Source organism: Oncorhynchus masou, chromosome 32, assembly GCF_036934945.1.
Source record: "Oncorhynchus masou masou isolate Uvic2021 chromosome 32, UVic_Omas_1.1, whole genome shotgun sequence".
Lineage (NCBI taxonomy): Eukaryota > Metazoa > Chordata > Actinopteri > Salmoniformes > Salmonidae > Oncorhynchus > Oncorhynchus masou.
The window spans coordinates 90,582,383-90,588,829 of record NC_088243.1 but is presented as its reverse complement, the minus strand read 5'-3'; the positions used below and the strand labels follow the sequence as shown (position 1 = coordinate 90,588,829).

At 43.2% G+C, this 6,447-nt stretch overlaps 1 pseudogene; it reads right to left on the bottom strand.

Annotated features, from left to right (window-relative positions):
• Positions 1-230: 230 nt before the first annotated feature.
• On the bottom strand, positions 231-1,516 carry LOC135527290 (HIG1 domain family member 2A-like; annotated as a pseudogene).
• Positions 1,517-6,447: the final 4,931 nt, after the last annotated feature.

The following is a 6,447-nucleotide window of genomic DNA, read 5'->3' as shown; positions in this document are numbered from 1 at the left end:
TCTCACTAACAGATAAGCAAGTGGTAGTGGGTCGGCTGGCCCGATTTCCTCCAACCCAGAGATGTTTTTCCAAATATGTGGATGGCTGCGTTGCACTTCAATTATGTTGTAAACACAAGGCAGTCAGTGCCCTTTGCTTGCTTTGTCATCTGCAGGACAAGATGAGCATTCCACTTCACTGGACCAACCCAACCCGACCCACAGTTCAGAAGAAGGTCAGCCTTGGGGGGGGGGGGGTATATCTGTTCCGCTGGTCTTTCTACACATTCAAACAACACATTTCATCCACCACCAGAACAAGGTGGGACTACCTGAACTTGTCTAATAATAAACCCCTTGTTTTAGGTTTTTTCCGTTGCAAAAACAACAATGTTTTAGCAGTAAAAAATTAATATAAATCTGATGCTGATCAGTCTTTCTTCAGTGCCGTGGAGAACACGCCGAAGAGGATAGCGACTGCAGTGAAGCCCTGTGCGAAGATACGTCCTCTCATCAGGAGCTGGGACTGCCGGGTCTTGCCTTGTTTGAAGGCTCGGAGAGCGCACATCAACGCTCCAGCTGTACCGAGACAACCTGGAGAGGAGACGCAGAATAGAGACTTGATTTTTTTTTTTAAACAAACAAGGCACCCTGACCAGTGTAAATCTTAAAGACATTTTAGGCCTGATCGTGTGTAAGGGGTGGTTGTTTTTAATTCAGATTGTGTATGCAATTCATTCTGTAACCACAGGGGAATGAACCGCTGCAGAGAGAGAGAGAGAGAGCATGTCCAATGTTGAAGTCGTGTCCGATGTTATATTCACATAAAATGTTCAATCCCTAACTAGGTTATACAGACAGTCTGGCCACTGGTGGAGCTGTGTAGTCTAGCACCCAGGGTATGACCCATTGATTGCACTAGTTTACCATTATAATACATGTTTATTGTGAAACTCCTTGACAAAAAGTCATTGTGGGCCTTTGTTCCAATCAAACGCCATTTTAGTCTCCCTTATGGGTTCCACAAGGGCCCTGTGCATGACACGTCTCATAAAAACTAGCTGGCTGTACCAAAGTAAATTGATTGTATGCTATTCCCTACTGTAGCTAACTAGCTATAAAACGGTTGTCTGTCTTGGTCGTAAAACGCACATGGATGACCAAATGACTGTCTAGTCAATGCATGAATAATTGAATGTATTAATAGTATGCATTGAAGCCGACACAGGAACAGCTGTGGACAGTGGACACTTTTCCCAAGAGTTACTCATTACGCAACTCACCTATAGGGACGAGCGGGTTGTCCTTCGACTTCCTCATCAACTTCTCCTGGAACGTCTCTTATCCGGGTCGAGAGAGAAGTGTACATCCTTCTATAACAGGGGGCTTGGATATGTCGAGCATTGGTTGTTGGGTCGTTGTCGCTGGCTGTTCAGAGACAAACGGGGTAGCGACAGCAGCTGCCATGCCTGCAGAATGTGTGTTCACGAAGCTACGGTTGCCAGCTACAGAGGAAGGGAATGAATGGTTTGGAACAAAGACGTTGAAAATATGAGAGATGACCTAATGAGAGTGCTTGCGTAAATATCACATGCTATTTCCAATCTGGCCCTCAAAGCATCACTGTCACCTAATAATCCCCAATTTACAATTGGCTCATTCATCCCTCTCCTCTCCCCTGTAACTATTCTCCAGGTCGTTGCTGCAAATGAGAACGTGTTCTCAGTCAATTCCGTTACTAGGGGCCACCTTTGACCAAGTGTTGCAAGGTGTTGGAAACATGAAAGCATAGTCAAATACACTGAACAAAAATATAAACGCAACAATTTCAAAGATTTTACTGAGTTACAGTGCATATAAGGAAATCAGTCAATTGAAAGAAATGAATGAAGCCCTAATCTATGGATTTCACATTACTGTGCTGGGGTGCAGCCAAGGGTGGGCCTGGGTGGGCACTGGGGGAGCCAATCATGCCCAGCCATGCCCAGCCAATCAGAATGAGTTTTTCCCCACAAAAGGACTTTATTACAGACAGAAATACTCCTCAGTTTCATCAGCTGTCCGGGTGTCTGGTGACCGACGACCCCGCAGGTGAAGAAGCCGGATGTGGAGGTCCTGGGCTGGTGTGGTTACACGTGGTCTGCGGTTTTGAGACTGGTTGGACGTACTGCCAAATCTCTAAAACGGCTTTGGAGGCAGCTTATGGTAGAGAAATTAACATTTTCTGGCAACAGCTCTGGTGGACGTTCCTGCAGTCAGCATGTCAGTTGCACATTCCCTCAAAACGTGAGATGTCTGTGGCGTTGTGTGACAAAATGGCACATTTTAGAGTGGCCTTTTATTGTCCCCCAGCACAAGGTGCACCTGTGTAATGATCATGCTGTTTAATCAGTTTATTGAGATGCCACACCTGTCAAGTGGATGGATTATCTTGGCAAATGCTCACTAACAAGAATGTAAACAATTTGATGGAAATATGCATATGGAACATTTCTGGAATCTTTTATTTCAGCTCATGAAACATGGGACCAACACTTTACATGTTACTTTCAGATTTTTGTTCAGTGTATTTTAATTGTAGTTTTTTCTTTTACCTTTATTTAACCAGGCAAGTCAGTTAATAACAAATTCTTATTTTCAATGACAGCCTAGGAACAGTGGGTCAACTGCCTGCTCAGGAGCAGAACAACAGATTTGTACCTTGTCAGCTCGGGGGTTTGAACTTGCAGCCTTCCGGTTACTAGTCCAACGCTCTAACCACCAGGCTACCCTGCCGCCCCATTGTAGATTGTAACCACACTGTACATCGAATTGATAGGGACATTGATCATGAACAAACCGACACATTTTATGCGACAGATCGTAGTACTCCTAAATGGTAGGTAGCGGTATAGGTTTGTATTTGTCACTGCTACATCACCAAAGGGTGTTTTACGTATTTGGTCAAAGATTATATTTTATATTGGCAAGATTGTTGAGTGATCGCTCTAACAATGGAAATACATGTCCTCAAAGATGGAAGGCCTGCTGGAGGAGGTGAGATCAGGTGTGAACAGTGTAGCCAATGAGAGGGCAGATACACCAAAATGCCACTGAATAATCAATTGCTGTTTTTGTGCACAAAGTGATGACGAAAGTGGCTCATGAGGAAAGCCGGGGTTGGAGAAATCAATGAGAGAAGTGAAACATTCTTCCTTTGCCGTTTATTTCCCCGAAATCCACAACCTAGATTCGAGACAATGCCTTAAGTAGTTGAACATGTTATTACTCCAAACCTCGTGAAAGTGACAAACTGAGGCGTTTTCATTTTCTTTAAAAAAAAAAGGATTTTATATCGAAGGAGTGCCTTTTGATTTGACGCCTGCACAGAAGCAATTGGGCGCAAGACGACTGTTAGACCTGATGACCTGTTTCTGCACATGAGCTTAGTTTGACAACATCGCCATGACATCTCTTACAAGAGTGATCAGTGATTTCCATTGGAGAAGCAGTTTCTGCTTCATACTCCTACTGAACTGTCTTTGCCGGAACCCTCGCCCCTTGGGGTGCGTTCGTAAATTCACTCTGGCTATCTACTCCGATTTCAGAGCACTCCCGTCTGTCTGAGTGTGCCAGAGCACAGAATAGCTGATGAATTTAGAAACGCTCAACACCCGTTGAATATGGTCGGTGTCAGTAAACGTCGGGGGGGGGGGGGGGGGTGATTAAATTATTGCCAGCAGCACAGTTACAGTCACCAATGCTCTGGATAACATGAAAACAGCTTAACCAGTGCTGTTAGGGAGAGTAAAATGGTAAGAGTGAGGTGTTCTCTCATTTGTGTCTGAGAGTAGCGGGGAAACTAGCCAACGTTAGTCAGTCAGCTTGGATGCTTGACTGCTGTTGTGAGATCAGAATGCTTGGATCAACGCTACTCTTTAGCCAGAGCGTCCAGTGTGCTCTCTGAACGCTCCGAGAGCAAAACGCTCTGAATTTACTGATGGACAATCTGACACTGAGTGCACCCTGGCACTCCAGATTAAATTTACGAACACACCCTTGGTTGGAGAGCATCAAAACCTTGCTGCATCATGGGTAAATTGTGACCAACTGACTGATCTACAAATAATATTGAGTGGCTATTTATGATTCAAGGTGATTTGTAAATTAGTCCGTCTTGTCTTTTAAAGTCGGCTGCAATGTCGAACGCGCCCCATTATGAAACTTCTATTGATCAAATATAAAGCCTTGTGGAGAAATTATCAATTTATTCTTTAGTTGACCAAATTCGACACTCTCTTGTTAACCTCCATACAAAAATCCCTCACTTCTTGGTATTACTTTCCTGGATAGATTTTTGGCAGAATAACCCTCTCGCTTTGCCTCTTCTCTGTCTTGGTAGTGGATTGGCGAGTAGTGACGGTCCGGAAGTTTGACCGAAATTTTTGTCATTTTACCGAAGATGTTATATAACTAATCCAAGATAGATCAGAGCCTTTAATTTCCAATTGGATCAAATTAACCATAGTGGGCAGAACAGACATTGAGGTGGGCAGGGCCAAGCATGAGCTAGCGAGATCCTATTGGCGCGTTCTAGCATTTATTTGCATATTTCGTTAGGGGACGCCTAGTATGAATCGCGTTTGTGCAATAACTCAATTCGCTCTTGCAGTCCTACTAAGCAACGCTATTATTATTTTTTACTTTGGCAAAGGGTAAAGCCTACAAAACGTAGTCCACTTTGTTTGGTACAGACTGTAGTTTTGGAAACAGAAGACTCTATTGAGAACAAACGTTTAATTGAGGAGAAAATGTGCATGACGGTCAAAATACATCTCGTTACATTTTTCCCCACTGTACGCCACTGAGCTTCCTCTCATCACCATATTTGGCAGTGAGAGGAAACGCCAACCGGATGCTTAACATTTATACATCCGGTGAAATGTCTGACTCATTGTTCTATCTGTGTTTTTACTGACTCGGATCTTTTCCACTCGTTTCGTCAAAATAACGAGTTTTCCGACTCATTTCATTCGAGTCAGTAAGAGCCAATTTACGCTTGATCCGAAAATGTGGTCGGAGGCACTGGATGGTGTGACGCAACTGAGGCCAAATTCGGCCTTGCCTCTCACATTTTGTAACAATGCAGAGGGGCTCTGTATAGCTCCGCATTGACATTATTGGTTGACTCACTTCCTTCACAACAGCGCTGTACAAGAACTATGAATGCTCTGACTTCTGCAGAGGCCATATCACCATAAATGCTGCACAGCCAATGCAGATAACATATTTGCCATGCAGCGCTTTTCATGCCCAACGCACTCAGGACCCCCAGTGAACGATGAACTGAAAACTGGAAAGAGTTAGGATTCTCCGAGCCTCTCATTTACATCATTCACCGTTTTTATTTTATTTAACTAGGCAAGTCAGTTAAGAACAAATTCGTATTTACAATGACGGGCCTACCTCGGCCAAACCCTAACGACACTGGGCCAATTGTTCGCCGCCATATGGGACTCCCAATCACGGCCGGTTTGTGATAGAGCGTGGAATCGAACCAGGGTCTGTAGTGATGCCTCTAGCATGACGCCGTCATTGTAAATAAGAATTCGTTTTTAACGGACATGCCTAGTTAAATAAAGGTTACACAAATTGAGTTTGTGTTTATACTGGCCCTGTAGCCCCCACCCAACCTCAACCAATCATGATGAGCTACATTATTGCAAAATGTGAGAGGTGCACATTGACACCATATAGAGCTCAATTTGTCTTCTTCGTGCCTCTGGTTGCCTCCGCAATTGCGTCACACCCTCCATATGAAGCTTCTGACCACATCTTCGGAATCAAACATAAATTGGCTTTTAGTTCTCGAGTTTGATGAGCAGAGGCTGTGTATGTTTTGGTTCTACAACGCTGTTTCCGTAACATTCAATAAATTACAAACATTCTTCCACCATGATCAATTATCAGTTCTAAACATGTATTTTTCTTCTCTATGTACTTTGCTTATTATCAATTTTCCGCGCATATGACAGACTCAATAAATTACAAACATTCTTCCACCATGATCAATTATCAGTTCTAAACATGTATTTTTCTTCTCTATGTACTTTGCTTATTATCAATTTTCCGCGCATATGACAGACAGTTTGGTGCTCGGAACAGTCCTCTGGGAGCCACTGAGACAGAGCCGCGTGTATCAATCGTGCTGTTGGAATCATTACTGCCAGCACTAGGCAGGTCAAACGAACAACTCAAACGAATGAGTCATTCAGAAAAATTAATCATGACTCTTGAGTCAATAAAAAAAAAAGACTCGACTAATGAATCAATGAATCATGACTCTCGAGTTAGTAAAAAAAAAGACTCGATTAATGAATAAGTGAATCATGACTCTCGAGTCAGTAAAAAAAAAGAGTCGAATAATGAATCAATGAATCATGACTCTCGAGTCAGTAAAAAAAAAAAAGAGTCGAATAATGAATCGTT